We start from the raw sequence: 16296 nt of genomic DNA, 5'->3' as shown, positions 1-16296 counted from the left end.
CCTCCAAACTTCATAGTAAATCAGTACAGCTGTGTTGTACTCACAAAGAAAGAAAAAAGTGAATCAAATACGCCCTGTTTTTCCCAGGACTAGTAGCCAAAAAGCATCCTTCTCCCACTCCCAGAAGTGTCTTGTTTTGGCGTGGAGTTTTCTAAACCAGCACAGGATTTGCTGGTTTACAGAAGTCAGGCAGTTTTATAGCTGTGCCCCCTCCCAGAGACAATGGAGTCTAACTTTGATAGTATTCACCTTGTAATGCTAAAGCAGTGTGGTGTGTGAGGCAGTCTAGTCACTCTTTTCTGCACCACAGAGCAAGGTGGAGTTATCCTGGCACATCATGTAGAGAAGGGACCATCGTTATGGCATTTTGCTGCCAGCAGACCCTGATCACTTCTGACTGTAGCTACCATCATTCCCTATGCTGTGGCCTCCCCAAACTCCAGCTCGGTAGACTCCAGAACATGTAGGATGCTGATGCTGCTCATTTCTCATGTTTGAAGATGAGAACCTGTGACAGCATTTATCGGTAAAACTCCCATTTTGCAATCCAGCTCAAAAAGTGCGCCCAGTTTTAAATTCTTATGGGGATGTGATTCCTGTCTGCTTACTTCATGCATCTTGGACCAGTTATACTGACATAATTCCAGAGTAATTCCACTAAAGTCAGTGGGTTACTCTGGAAGTGCCTCACTATTCCATCCTTTTGTCTGTTACCTATATGCTCTCTGTCCCTCTGAGCCAATAAGCTGGTAAGAGTGCCTTTCGCTTTGCCGCTCCTCCATCTGACAGAGCCTTCTCATTTCCTTCTGCCTCAGACTCGCTCACCTCTGTAAAACATTTAGGAACGGAGTCAGAGAAGATCACGCTGTGGGCACATCTACACAACATTAATGAGCTGCAATAAACTCTGGAGCTTATTGCTCCCAGGAAGCTCCCAGACACACACGCATGCACCCAGACTGCAGCCCACTGAACCGAGTCGGAGCACCCTGACTGGCCTGGGGCCCAGAGGGTCAGCCTGCCAACCCAGGGCTGCTCCAACCAGGCTTAACGTGCTACATGGGGGCTGGCTGAGGCACTAGGATGCTTCTTCAGTGCAGGACTAGCCAGCAGGCAGCCCCTACACTGAAGCACCATCATGCCTCAGCCAGCTGAGCCAGCATCTATACGTGCACTGCTGGCAAAAAAAACCCTCCACAGCAGGGCAGCACTTGTATTTACGTGGACTACCCTGCTGCAGAGTTTATTAGTTTCCTGTGTCCTAACAGGAACACACATGTAGACGCTGAAACTTTTACTGCAGAGCTAATTAGTTAGCTCTGCAGTAAACATCTCATGTAAACACACCCTGTCTCATTTATTTGCTAAATATCTATATCTATCTCTGTGTGGCTGTAGTGAAAAGGAATAACCATTCATCAGCTTTGAAGTAAGTAGCACCCAATTGCTAACAATCAGACGGTGATCATTTTTATGTCTGTATAAAGTACTTTTACCTCTTCCTTGAACATTTGAGCATACTCGGATGAACACAGCCTCAACAAGCGCACAGGATGAGTGCATACAGCAGTCCTGCCTCTGAAACTAAATGGTGTACCAGTGCACAAAAACTAAATAGTGTACTAGTGAGATGCTGCAAAATAATACAAACAGCCTGTAGGAGTCTCCTCTGAGTTGACAGTCTCATCCACCAGACATGCTTGATCTCTGAAGAATAAGTGATAATTGTTTCTGGAATACAGTGAATACTCAAGTCATGAGAGGCCTTGAGGAGAAAGGGAATGAAGTTACAGCAGGATCTGCTCAGTGACATGCAAGACTGTCTGGATAAAGCTTGCAGCTTCTGAGGTGACAATCTTTCCTCTGCAATTTAACAACCCAACTGATGATTTGTGTGCAGAAGTAATGTTTGTTGGCAGTATCTGGTAGTTAATAGATACCACTGCCCCTCTGCCCCACTAGCCAAATCTCAGTTTAGAAGGCAAACTTTCATGGTCATCATCATTACTATTTCACCCTAGATACACTGGACTTGACACGGGAGAAACAGGAGATAGCTTGCTATTTATTTTCACATGTTTTTTCAGATTTGATCCTTTCAACACCATATCAGTAAGAAGAAAATACATGAATAATAAAGCTTAGTGAAGCTGCGTAGTCTTCCAAGTTCTGTTAAGAAAAGGGCATGCGACTTCTGCGTCTCACTTGTTTCCAGGACCTAAAGATAACCATGTTCCTAAGCTTGAAAGAATCAGGATTCCCCCTTGTCAAATCTTGTGAGTCCCAGTACAGGACCTCGGTCCAAGCACATTCCACAGCTCCAGCCTTTTTGGAATCCAGAGCATGACTTTTTCAGCTGAACAAAAATACTAAATAATCTTTGCCAACAGCAGCATCGAACTATTACAGATGGTGAGGAAAAAAACTAGAAGAAAAGTTTGTATCCTGTTTTAACAAAAAGGTCTTGGCCTTGAAGAATGTTCATACTGAATTTGCACTCTAGACTGATTTTGAGTGCCTTCGAGTTTCATGCCGAACAGTAGATGGATAAAAAGCACGTGCATACATACATTCCCAGCTCATCTAGATTTAGGGTTAATGCCAGTTTATTTGCAGATCTCCAAGGACTTGGCACAATCTCTGACACTCTTCCACCAAATTACTAATATTGCTGATGTTTTCAGGATTGACCAGCATGGTAACCTTAAAGGTAAGTATAGGTTTGCCATTTTGGCAATGTCCAGGACATTCTCTGAGGAAAGACTACAGTGTTCTGTAGCTATGGTATAATTTTGCTTTTGGACTAGTGGGTGAAGGAGGGGCAAAAGTTACCTTCAGCAAAAATAGGAATAAACTTCTGTAACTTCATATATTCAAGGTTCATTCGAAGAGCTAAATTGCTCAGTGTGTTCACACAACCCTTAAAAAGATGAGAGAGCTCTTTCAATGGAGTCAGTCAAATGTACAGAGTCAGTGACCCTGTGTCTCTGCTACAAGGATCATTATGTTACAGTGCAGGGATTATCTTTGATTTCCATAATCAGCTAGAAAGACAAGTATTGAACACTGGAGGCTTAAAACAAATGCTAAATTATTAGACTCTCTAGTGCATTTTAACCTGAGGGGCCTGTATTCACTTGGAGGGGAGTGGGGGGAAGGTTCCTGGAAAATAATTTGACAGGCAGAAGCATTATAATCACCCCAAACATCAGAAGAATGATTTCCAATTAAATATGCTGAGGATTGTGTCAGCCTATTACCAACATCTCAGCATGCTGATCTCCCATGGCTCAGACAGCGGAGATAGCTCAGTTAAATATTCCATGAGTACTTTGGAGAAAAGTCGCATGAGCTCTTGGAGAAAGACTGGGGAGGGAGGTTGAATCTACATAGGTACCTTCAAATGCCTCAGGAGCCAACCTTGTATTTGTGAGAAGGTGAAACTTAGTATCTGTGGATACAGAACATCTGGTTGCTGCCAGGCAAAGCCATGCACACCATAGCTAGAGAGCTTTTACTTTCCCAGGAGCAACTGGCAGGAAATTATGCCACTCTGTGATGAACTAGCAGATTGGTTTTGATCTTCACCAGGGCTTTTTATTAACACAATTCTAGACTTCTCTGTTTAACTACGCCTGATTCATCACAGATCAGAGGGTTAATATCAGAACATTACCTTAAGGGTTTAGAACTATTCTCTATGGCCACATACCAGCCAGCCTGGGTATAAGATATCTCTATTGTCTTAGAAGGAAAAAGCAATCCCTTGAAGTCACCATCTGAGGCAGTACAGAAATTAGACTAGGAAGTCATCACATAGCAAACCAACTCTTCTAGTTGGTGCCAATGAAATCGGCAGGACCTCTACTTCCTGGTTCCTTTGGAGACTCGACGGATGTTAGAGCCCCTTGGCCACAGGCAGCGTGGTAGAGGTCCCTCTCCCAGTGCTCAGACCATAGATCTCAGTCTGTTATAGCCCCACCCAGACCCCGGTACTTGAGCTCTAGCTACAGAGATTCATGCTTTTAATTATAGAACTCACTAGTGCTCACCAGTCTGCAGCCACTGTATTTGCAGGGAATGGCAGAACAGGGCAAGCCTGCTTCTCTCCTGCCTAAGCTAGTTTCTTACCATTGCTATCACCAGTTCAGTTCTAGAGGTGGCATTAAAGGTGGGATGCAGGTGTAGACAGGGCTCCAAAAAGCTGTGCACATGTTTAAAACGCTGGTGGCTGCCAGTGTGTTGTCTATATTACTTTGTTGCCAGTGGGTCTGAACTACTGGCACCAACAACTAAAACGAATTTCAGACCAATAAACCTACAAAGCACAAGAACTAGGGTAGTTCTTAGTCTCTAACACAGGAGTATGTGATGATAGTTGGGGCAGGTGGGAACAAGGCACTGGCTCCTTGTGTCCTTTCTCTCCTCAGCCTCATCCACCAATGCAATCAGTCTGTGCATACAAGGCAGCAGGTAGCTTGTAGGCACCAAACTCCTTTGAATATAGGCAACCTCCTTCCACTCTAGGTTTCTTCTGCAGAGAAACCTGTGGCATTTTGTAATAACTAGGCTCAGAAAGTTCACTTTGACCCATCTTGGCTTCAGTTCAGAGAGACCCTGCTCCTATCTAGTTCTTAAAACAGGCTGCCATTTATACTCCTTTCCCTGGGATTGATGAGAACCTTCTGGGATTTGGAAAGAAAATCTCTCTGCCTTCACTCAGACTGATTATATTTGCTTTTTAGGCTACCAATGACTTATTTTCATGCACGTCTGGAATTGAATCAAGCTCAGTTTGTGAGTGTCCAAAGATCACACACACTGTGTAGTGATGTGAGAAGTCCAAGACACTGCCATGTATCCAAGTGCATTTCATTAAGGACTTTCTTTTGAAAATTCAGTAATGTGGCCCTGGTCCCACAGTGACTGAAATCAGCGGGAATTCTACCACCAAACGCTGCGTGAAGCCAAATTAGTCAGGGGCTGCTCACAGCAATAGATGTTATTGCCTTAGATAACCAAGACCAAATAAATGAAGCAAGGCTTTTTTACGGCATGCCTAAAAGGTTACAAGTAAATCTTTCCTTCCATTCTTTTGTTTGCAGTTTTTCAAGTGCTGTGTTCCTCTTCTGAATGAGGGGCTGGTCTCGCATATAAACCTTGGCAACAGCCACTCTTCAGATTATTTAGTGAGACTGATGGTTTCAGTTACCACGCGTGTGGTGATCTGTTCTTGTTGCTGACTGGAGCGGTTCACAGAGAAAAGCCAAAATGTTTGCCTACTGCTGTATCTCTTGTGGCTGCTGCTGAAAGCAACTTCAGCAGCCAGGGAGGTGGGGAGAGAGTTCACTTAAATGAGTGCTGACACAGGAATGCCTCAGTCATATCATGTTCCTTTCAGTAAAGAGAGCAGCCTGGCAGTGCTCATGGCATCCCTTCTGTTCACTTACTAACACAGTCTAGAAGAGCTTTTCATGGTACTGGCAGAAGCAAATGATGATAACTATAGCTAGCTCCACACTATATTTGGCTGCATCATACCTCAAGTTACCCCAGTAGAGCCTGGGTTACTGGATACTTCCATAAATTTTCAAGGCTGCCTTGGGTATCCTGGAAGGTATAAACTACAGGTCCAACGCTGCACAGTACTGTGCAGCTTCCACATCTACTATCTTTCTCCTGAGGGTGTTCAGCGCTTCTTAAGAACGTACATTAACTTTTCTTGGAACTGTATATATAAAATCCTGACAGGATAACTAATTACATGTGGGCTCTCAAGTACTGATTTAACAGTAATTTAATTGGTCACCCCCAATGTTGGCATAACGTAATACAATAATATTGGTCATCACAGGACTGAAGAAAAGCATCAACTGTAAAGAGAAATGCCAATCTTATACAGGCAGAGACTACTGGAGGATTTTTGGACAATTATCATAAGCTAAGTGATCATTAAAATGAGATATCTTGAGGGCTGTGTACCAGACAGCATTAAACTCCAATAAATGCGTCTATAGTAAATCAGCTGGTAGCTATTTAATTCACAATCTGAAGATCTTTTCAGCAACTTGGGAAACTGATGCAGCCAATGAAGGAAGATTAAGAATTGCTACAACAGCAGAAATATAAAAATAAATTACAAGACTATGCACAATGCCATTAAAAAAATAAACAGGACCCAAACTGGAGACATACTTTTGATATATGCATTGTTCGGAGAGTTAGAAAGTGAACACTAATACTTTAAACCTAAATAACAAAGCAAATTTAATGTACATATAGTTCTAAGGCCAGAGATCATGAGAGCCCATTAAGGATCGAAGGCTGCCAAAATACTTTTCTTCAGGAGGAAAAAGGCACCAAACCAGAGAATTGCTATAACAGAAAGAAGGTGCACAACAGAATAATTAGAGCAGGGGAGTTGAGAGCCAGAACCTCAGTAGGGAGTTGCTCAAGGCCTTGCATTTTGGGCTCTAGGAATTTTTGCTGGCCTCTTCATGTCTCTCAGCATTTCCCATCTCTCTGTGCCTCAGGTGCTTTCCAAATATTGACCCATCTGACATTACATGCAACTCCATACATGTAATGAATGTACTTTGTGGTCCTCATACAAAAAATAATTGAGCGGTCCAAAGTAAAACATCACCTCCTTCATCAATGTATTAGTATTATGTCTTTTAAAGGCTAGCCTAATTCACCAGGTTTTATTCTATTCAACAAAGAGCCACAAACTCCTGCAGCAGAGGGTTCTATAAATAGAAATGCTACTGGATGCAAAGCAGGTGTTAGGCTAGAAGAAGCCATTGTTAGAATAATATTAAGGTCTTCATAATGACACCCATATGTCTCAAAAAGATTTTGCTGAAACAATCCATTTGCTCAACACTTTTACAGTCTAATCAAATTTGACAGTCTTGGAGGTTACCATGTACAGGGCATACAAGTTCAGCAACTATGAAAGCCTCTTTCAGTGCCTTTCAACCCTGCTTTGGATATCACTGTAGCAAACTATAATTGTCCTGGGACCCTGGATGTCACCCAAATTGCAAAAACAATGAAGGTAGCATCATGTATCAGAGTGTTCCTGTTGTTCTGGGCAGGCAGCCTGATATAACCCAAATATGGGATTAAGGAATTGATAGTTTCTATCCTTGGCCCTGTTGCTGACCTAACCCCTGCCCCCGGGTTGCAAGGGGTTAAGCAGTGAGGGGTGAGGCCATTCCAAGCCCAGAAAAATCAGACCTAGAGAGCTGGGTTACTATAGTCCCCAGACTGTTGTGGGCTAGCAGGAGGAGAAGTGGGAAGAAGGAGCTGCAAGGTGGGAGCCATTTTGCCCGCAGCCAAATACGCAGCCCGTAGAAGGAGCAGGGGATATGTTACCTGATATGCTTCATGCACCACTGAAAGGGGCCCCAGGGGAGATTGTGAAGGAGTCTGGTCTGAGTGCAACTAGGAGAAGGATCAACTTCCTCATTAAGGAGACCCCAGCAAAGAAAGAATCTGACTGCTGTGACAGAGTAGGGCCTGAGTGAGTTTCATGTAAAAGCCCATAGAAAGTAGCTTGGTCAGCATGACTGGACCAGTGAAAGTCCTTGTGCCATCTGAGACAGCTGGGGCTGTGCGCAAGGTGAAGACTCATATGCCAAAGGTCCTTGCAAAACTGTTCGAGTTGGGGTTTTAAGTTGTACTGTTGCAAGTTCCAGTTCCAGTATATGTTCCAGTGCCTTGGATCATCAGGTTCAGAGGGTAATAATCAATGGCTCAATGTCTAGTTGGCAGCCAGTATCAAGTGGAGTGCCCCAGAAGTCAGACCTGAGGCCAGTTTTGTTCAATATCTTCATCAACAACCTGGAAGAAGGCATCGAGTGCAGCCTCAGCAAGTCTGCAGATGACACCAAGCTGGGGGGGAGTAGTAGATATGCTGGAGGGTAGAGCTAGGATTTAGAGAGACCTAGACAATTTGGAGAACTGGACCAAAAGAAATCTCATAAGGTTCAATAAGGACAAGTGCAAAGTCCTGCACTGAGGTCAGAACAATCACATGCACCAATACAGGCTGGGGGTTGACTGGCTAGGTAACAGCCCTGCAGAAGAGGACCTGGGGGTTACAGTGGACAATAAGCTGAACATGAGCTAACAGTGTGCCCTTGTTGCCACAAAAGCTAATGGCATACTGGGCTGCATTGGTAGGAGTGCTGCCAGCAAATCAAGTGACGTGATTATTCCCTCTATTCAGAACTGGTGAGATTGCATCTGGATTACTGTGTTCAGCTTTTGCGCCCTCCCCCAACTACAGAAAGGATTTGGGCAAATTGGAGAGACATTGCATAAACCAGTTTGACCCAAATCAGCCATTTTCAAACTGGTTTCTGTATTTCATAGATTTCATAGACATTAGGGCTGGAAGGGACCTCGGGAGATCATCGAGTCCAGCCCCCTGCCCAAAGGGCAGGAAGTCAGCTGGGGTCATAGGATCCCAGCAAGATAAGCATCCAATTTACTCTTGAAGGTGTTCAATGTAGGTGCTTGAACCACCTCCAATGGCAGACTGTTCCAGACCTTGGGGGCTCGGACAGTAAAGAAATTCTTCCTTATGTCCAGCCTGAAACGGTCTTGCAGGAGTTTGTGACCGTTCGACCTCGTCATCCCTTGGGGCGCTCTGGTGAACAGATGTTCCCCCAGATCCTGGTGGTCACCCCTCATAAACTTGTAGGTGGCCATCAGATCACCCCTGAGCCTGCGCTTTTCCAGGCTAAAGAGTCCCATGGCTCTCAGCCTGTCATCGTAAGATCTGTTTTCCTGACCTCTGATCATGCGCGTGGCTCTCCTCTGGACTCTCTCAAGCTTCTCCACATCCTTTTTGAATTGTGGAGCCCAAAACTGGACGCAGTACTCCAGCTGCGGCCTCAGCAAGGCCGAGTACAAGGGGAGAATGACGTCCCGGGATTTGCTCGAGAAGCATCTATGGATGCACGCCAGCATTTTGGTCGCTTTACTAGCTGCAGCATTGCATTGGAGGCTCATGTTCATCTTGTGGTCAATGATGACCCCCAAGTCTTTTTCTTCTGTAGTGCTAACCAATGTAGCACTGCCGAGCCTATAAGGGTGCTGCAGGTTTTTCCTCCCAAGGTGGAGAACCTTGCATTTTTCAGTGTTAAACACCATCAGGTTCTCCTCTGCCCATTTGCTGAGCTTGTCCAGGTCAGCCTGGATCACCCGCCTATCTTCTGGCGTGGATGCTTTGCCCCAAAGTTTGGTGTCATCGGCGAACTTGGCCAGTCCACTCCTAACTCCAATGTCCACATCATTAATGAAGATGTTGAACAGTATGGGTCCCAGGACAGGGCCTTGAGGGATCCCACTGGTTACAGGGCACCATGATGATTGACTGCCATCAATCACAACCCTCTGGGTCCGACCACGAAGCCAATTTCCCAGCCAGCGGATCGTGGTGGAGCCAAGGCCACAACTGGGCAGTTTGGCCAAGAGGTGATCATGGGATACCAGATCAAAAGCTTTTTTGAAGTCAAGATATATGACATCAATCTCTTCTCCCTTGTCCAGGTGATAGGTCACCTGGTCATAGAAGGAAATGAGATTGGTCAAACAAGACCTACCCGCAACAAACCCGTGCTGGCTGTCCCTTAGAATGTTAGCCTGGGCCAGTCCCTCAAGGGTGGCCTCCTTAATAAACTTTTCTAAGATCTTCCCCAGGATAGAAGAAAGGCTAATGGGCCTGTAGTTAGCCGGATCCACTCTCCTCCCTTTCTTGAAGATCGGCACCACATTGGCCTTCTTTCAGTCTTCGGGCACTACACCAGAGCGCCAGGAGTTTTCAAAGACCCATGCCAGGGGCTGGGCTATGACGCTCGCCAGCTCCTTGAGTACCCTGGGGTGCAGGTTGTCAGGGCCAGCTGACTTGAAGGTATCCAGCTTCTCAAGGTGTTCCTTCACGAGGTCAGCACTGATGGAGGGTAGGGGATCCCCCTCACCCAGATTTCCCTGTCCCATAGCAGGCATGGGCATCCCGTGGGACTGATGAAAGACTGACGCAAAGTACCTATTTAATAGGTTGGCTTTTTCCTGGGCGTCAGTTGTCAGTTGCCCCATCTGGTTTAGCAGGGGTCCAACATTGCCCTTGCTTTTCCTCTGGCTCCCCACATACCTGAAAAAGGACTTTTTGTTGTCCTTGATGCCTGAAGCTAGTTGGAGTTCAGTTGCAGCCTTGGCTTTCCTGGTTTGCTCCCTGCAGGACCAGACCAGCGCAGAGTAATCCTCCTTGGAGGTGACTCCCATCCTCCATCCTTTGTAGGCTTTCCTTTTTAGCCACAGTAGGTCCGCTAGGTCTCTGGAGAGCCAGGGGGGCTGCTGTGCTTTCTTGCTGCCTTTCCTCCGTGTTGGAATAGATTTAGCTTGTGCACTGAGGATCGCTTCCTTGAGAAGCAACCACTCTTCTTGAACTCCCATCTCCCTGGGGTCATGGTCCCTGAGGGCCTGACCGACTAGCCTCTTGAGCTTGTCAAAGTCGGCTTTTCTGAAGTCAAGGACTTCTGTGCTGCTGACTGACTTGCTAGCTTTACGGCGGATGGTGAAGGTGATCAGCTCGTGGTCGCTGTCACCCAACTTCCCATCGATCACTAGGTCGCCGATTAGGTCATCCCCCGTAGCCAGTACCAGGTCAAACAGCGCTTTGCCTCTCGTTGGCCCATAGACCTCTTGGGTCAGGTAGAGGTCATCCACGCATGAGAGAAAGCTTTGCGCCCGCTCAGATTTAGCTGAGTGATCTTCCCACGAGATGTCCGGGTAATTGAAGTCACCCATTACAACCAAGGTCCTAGAGCAAGCGGCCTCAGTCAGTTCCCGGGCAAACTCCTGGTCAAGCTCGGGACTTTGAGTGGGAGGTCTGTAGTAGACTCCCACCGTTGTGTCCCCTGTGCCGAATTCCCCACGAATTTTTACCCAGAGGGTCTCTAGCTGTCCATGCCGGTCGCCAACATCAGCTTGCAGGGACATGTAGCTTTCCTTCACATAGAGAGCTACACCCCCGCCCCTTTTGTCAACACGATCCCTCCTGTACAGGGTATAGCCCTCTATACCCGTGGTCCAGTCCTGGGTGGAGTCCCACCAGGTCTCCGTTATCCTAATGACTTCATATTTCTTTGCACTGAGCAGGAGGACGAGCTCGTCCTGCTTGTTGCCCAGGCTCCTGGCATTAGTGTACAGGCAGGCAAGTGTGCCCTTGGGGGCTCTTGCCTTGCCCACAGATTGTGCCAGGGCTGGGGCAGGGGTGAGCTCCCTTAAGTGCCCCCTTAAGTGCCTTGGTCCGCTGGCTTTGCAAGGGCCGTTCAGCGGGCCAGCAGGGGCAGTAGTCCCCCCATCCCCCAGCAGGCTTAGTTTAAAGCCCGGTGGAGCAGGTCAGCCAGCCTGGCTGAGAAGAGCCTCCTCCCCAGGGGAGAGAGGTGGAGGCCATCTCTTCCCAGCAGCTCGCTGCCTCTCTCTCCAAAGAGCGGGCTGTGGTCATGGAAGCCAAAGCCTTCCTGATAACACCAGCGCCGCAGTCTTTGGTTCACCGCGTGGATCCTCCTCTCCCTCCTCAGCCCATAGCCCGAGACTGGGAGGATCGTGGAAAACACCACCTGAGCTCCCAGACCCCTAAGCCCCGCTCCCAACTCCCTGTAGCGCCTCATGACCTGGCTGGGGGTGCTCCGAGCCGTGTCATTGGTGCCCACATGAATAAGGAGCATGGGGTAGTGGTCTGTGGGCCAGAGGTGCTGTGGGATCCTCTCCGCAATGTCTCGGATGCGGGCCCCCGGGAAGCAGCAGACTTCCCGGGCTAAGGGGTCGGGGCGGCAGATTGCCCCCTCAGTGCCCCGCAGGATGGAGTCTCCCACAACAAACACCTTACGCTTTGTCTTGGGGAGAGCGGGGCCAGTAGCTGCGGTCAAGCCTGGGTTGCCTGCGGGAGCTGGCAACTGCGTGGGCTCTGCTGGGGCTGCAAGAGGTGCGAACCTGTTGCTAAGCTCCGGCGGGGCAGTGGCCTTGGTGCGGCTAAACATCTGTTATGTTACAGGTTTAAACCAGTAATACTGAGATGTATTCTATGTAGGGTTGCCCTTGAAGACCATTTGGATGCTGAAGCTGGTACAGAATATGGTGGGCTGTCTTCTGAAGGGGGTGGGTCACAAGGGGCACTGAGCTCCAGTGCTCTAAAGCCTGCACTGGTTCCCAATAGCTTTCTAGGAACAAATCAAGACGCTGGTTTTGACTTATTTGACTAAATGGCTGGGTCTTATGTATCTAAGGGACAGCCTTTTCCTTTATACCATATTGCAATACCTAAGGTCATCCAAGAGTAGCCTCCTGTAAGTACTATCAATACACCAAGTCTGCTTGGAGAAAATGCATGAGTGGTCATTCTCAGCAGTTGTTCCTCAACTCTGGAATGCCTTTCCTTTTGAGGCCCTCCCAAACCCAAGCTTGGACATCTTGTGGGAGGGCTATAAGACCTTCCTGTTGGGGCTAGTATTTAGCAGACAAAGTTAGGCTAAGATACACAGGGGGTCTTTGTGTTATGTTGATATTCTAGTTCAATCTGAAGTTTTATTCTCTTGTCATTCTCCTGTTTTATAAATTATTCTATTCTATTCTCTTACTGTAATCTGACCTGAGCCTTTGTTGGGTAGGGTAGCATATAAATTGAATACATACATACATACATACTTGAAAACTTCCCCAACCTAGGAACAATAGTTCAATAGAACAACCTACCTAGGGAACATATGGAATCTGGAAGTTTTCAAGAGGCTGGATAGGCACTTTCCTAGGATGGTCTATCACAGTGGTGGACAATTACTTTGGCTGGAGGGCTGCTTCATGAGTTTTGGTGAGCTGTCTAGGGACACAAGGGTTGCCGTCTTCGGACCAGAAGTCCCACCCCCTAACACCTGACATTTTCCACCATAAGCCTCTCCCTCTGCCCCCAGAAATACTCCTTTTGGGAGGGGGGTGCCATCTTGGCACTGGAAAAAAAAACAAATCATATCGTGAAAGTCAAACATCTACTAGTGTATTTTAATTTATTTCAAAAAAATCTTTGTCATGATTTACATGCGTTTGCCTAGCGTATATACAGGTAACTACATAATAGGAAAATAAAGTCTTACTCTTGTGTTTGTGGGGTGGGGGGGATATGGGGAAGTGTGGTTGGGGGGGGCCGGGTGAGGGTGTGTGTGTGGGGTTTGTGAGGGCGTGTGGCTGTGTGTGTTGGGGGGTGTAGAGTATGTTGGCAGGTGTGCATACGTGGGACGGGTTGTGGGGAGGGTGTGGCAAGGGTTTGTGGGGTGTGAGGGAGGGTGGGGTGGTTGTGGAGACCCCCCACACACACACATTCCCCTCCATGGTGCACAATCCCTGCTGGCAGTGGCAACAGCAGAAGGTAGTGGGTCCTTGGGGTGCTCATGGCCCATGCAGGCACTGCCACCCAGTGATGCACGGCTCTAGCCAGTTTCAGGGGCTGGACATGGTGGCAAGGAACAGAACCAGGCTGGTCCGCCTCTATTGTTCAGGTCTCATTGTGCACCACCGAGGGGAAGTTCCGTGCAATGGAGCTGGCTGCCTTCCCCACTCCCTGCTGCCACATGTAGTTCATGAGACTGCCAGGAAGCAGGGAGTGGGAGCCCTGCATGATAGAGACAGGCCATCCTGGCTTTGCTCCTTGCCACCACATGCAGATCCCAAAACTGGCAGGAGCCTCAGGCAGGGCCCACTACCTGCTGCAGCTGCTGCTGGCAGCGAAGCTGTGAGCTGTAAGGGGGCAGTCCGCATATCCCCCATCCTCCCTCATACCCCACAAACCCACACCCTGTCCACCCAAGCTCTGCACTCCCACCACCCCATGGGGCATGGGCCCCACTCTCCTGCCATCCCCACACTCTGCATTCCTGCCCAGCTGCAGCTTCCCTACCTGGTGCCGAGAGTAAGCACTGCAGCAGGGACACAGGAGAAGCCGGTGGAGGCTGGGGAAGCCAAGCAGGTCGCCCGGCAGTTGCAGCAGTGCCAGCAGCAGCCCTGCCTGGAATCTGTGTGTGCTGGCCAGGCTGGGGCTGGGGCCCTCCCATGCAGGAGGGTGGGAGTGAAGCACGGGGACTGGAAGGGGTACAATTAATTGGTGGACACCCATGGGCCAAATGAATCCACCTGACAGGCTAAATCCAGCCCATGGGCTGTATTTTGTCCATCACTGGTCTAGGGGGTCCACAAAAGATGACTATTATCAACGAAAAGTAGGTGACTATGCACACTTACAATTCTAAGTGGTCCATACCTTCACTGAAAATTTGCAAAGGGGTTCACACCTGCATTCAAAATGTTTTAGAGGTCTGCAAATGAAAAATGATGGAAAACCATTGGTCTAGTAAAAGCACATGCTACATTTGTGGAATGGTTTGGACTAGATGATCTGTGAGCTTCCAATTTCATGATCTATGAAAAACCATATCTTCATGGAGGACTGTCCAACAGGCAACATCCACAACTAAAACAGTCCTTTTCTAGAGAAATCATCTTTGCATCCATCATCATTGATGCACAACACAGTCCTCTGAGGATTTCGTTGCAGGGCTTCTTTTACGTGCACTTCCAAGCCTGATCACAGATTTCAGATCTGACCAACTAAAACCCTGCTTTTTACAACAATATAAAACAGGGGTGGCCACCCTACAGCATCCGGGCCACAGGTGGCATTAGGCAGCCTCTTTGTGTGGTATGTGACAAACTAGGGAGGGACAGGCAGCACAGCGGCAGATAGGGTAGGGAGCAGAGAAGCAAATTTGGCAGGGAGCACAGGGCAGGAAGCAGAAAGCAGAATAGCTGATAGGACAAAGCACAGGAATCAGGGCAAAGCACAGGAATTAGAGTGGCACTCATGGAAGGTGTGGGGCTAATTTGTGGCATGCCTAGCAAACAGGTTGGCTCCCACAGATATAAAACATGTTTAAATAGGTTATTTCCAGCTATGTTTCCTGTGAACATCTAATAAATACTAAAGTTTAGGTTAAATATATACTGGGTCCTTCTCTTTCCTTCTTCTGAGGGCAATCAGTCTCTAGATTCCTCTGCCCACCAAAATCCACTCTGACTGGTTTCAAGAGGGGAACAAATGGACAATTACTCAGATAGTGATCATACCCAAGGACAGAAATAAGATTAGCTGCCTAATTCAGGGGATTCTTGTGCACACGCACACAGTTAAATTGATAAGATTAATACAGCACTGGCTAGAGAAGAATTTCCCACAGAGCACATTGGCAAGAACATTTATAGAAGGGAAAGCATTTCACTTTATTTTAGTGCATTGTGTGGGTGTTATCTGTTAGGACCAGGTGACCATATCCAACAATCTCCAGAAGTTGCAGAGACGCACTGTTCTTTCTAGTTTCTGTCTGTATTTCCCAGTAGAGCTCCGGGAGTCAGAAGTGTTAAGTAAAATCTCCTGCCCATTCCTGTCAATGGAAAACTGCTTCATCCTGTACATTTCTTAGTGCTTTATGCAGTCTAGTCTGAAAAGCCTTAAGTGATAAAGCTCACATCAGTCTCCTTTGGAAACCATCCTACAATCTAATGAGCACTACCATTAGGAAGTTCACCTGAAATGGTCTACATCTTCCTTTCTTTAATTTTATCCCATTGTTCTTAGTTATTCCCCTTAGGCTGCCCTTGGCAATTCCTCTCCCTCCTTGATGTTTACATCCTTCACACACCTCTGGAATGATCTCAAGCAACAGACCAAGGAAATGCCAAAGGCTATTAAAGCAATATTCTTACACAAACCTCTCAGCTAATCATCCTTTGAAATGTATTTAAAAGTAATGAATAATGAATAGAAGAGCAGTAGGATACACTGTCAGAATCTGCACTACCCTGGAGGTTGTCTATACTGCACTTATCCCAACAAGGCCCTGATCCACAAATGGGTGTTGTAGGAAACACTGGGGTGCAAATAATAATAATGAACCCAATTTCCAGAGCTGGCAACACCCAATTGTATGCATTAAATATAATAATATATCCCAGGTCAGACTGCCTGTTTGTATTAGACCCAGTATCTTTTTAGACCTGGCATCTTTGCATCTAAAAGCCAGGCCTGTTGTTCTGAAGGCTTAAATCTCTGACATATCCAGCCAGTAGAGAGGGAAAAAAAAGACTCACATGGCTGTTAGCATGACTTCTGCACGCACCCCTAAAAAAATCAGACTTGGTAAAAGTAAAAATTAGACTGTTACACTGGGAATAGATTAG

At 47.1% G+C, this 16296-nt stretch overlaps 1 protein-coding gene across 7 annotated transcripts in view; it reads right to left on the bottom strand.

Moving 5' to 3' along the window:
• The window catches only part of TSPAN18 (tetraspanin 18), a 207477-nt gene that overhangs the window by 143052 nt on the left and 48129 nt on the right, over positions 1-16296 (bottom strand). The window contains exon 3 of one of the 7 annotated variants that reach the window (XM_090032985.1): positions 715-827. The exons of the other annotated variants lie outside the window; for them this stretch is intronic. The gene's annotated coding sequence lies outside the window, so the exon portion shown is untranslated. The remainder of the gene's footprint in view (positions 1-714; positions 828-16296) is intronic. 7 annotated transcript variants of the gene reach the window in all.

Source organism: Crocodylus siamensis, chromosome 2 (genome assembly GCF_052110815.1).
Source record: "Crocodylus siamensis isolate JL-2025a chromosome 2, ASM5211081v1, whole genome shotgun sequence".
Lineage (NCBI taxonomy): Eukaryota > Metazoa > Chordata > Crocodylia > Crocodylidae > Crocodylus > Crocodylus siamensis.
This window is presented reverse-complemented; position numbering and strand designations above follow the sequence as displayed.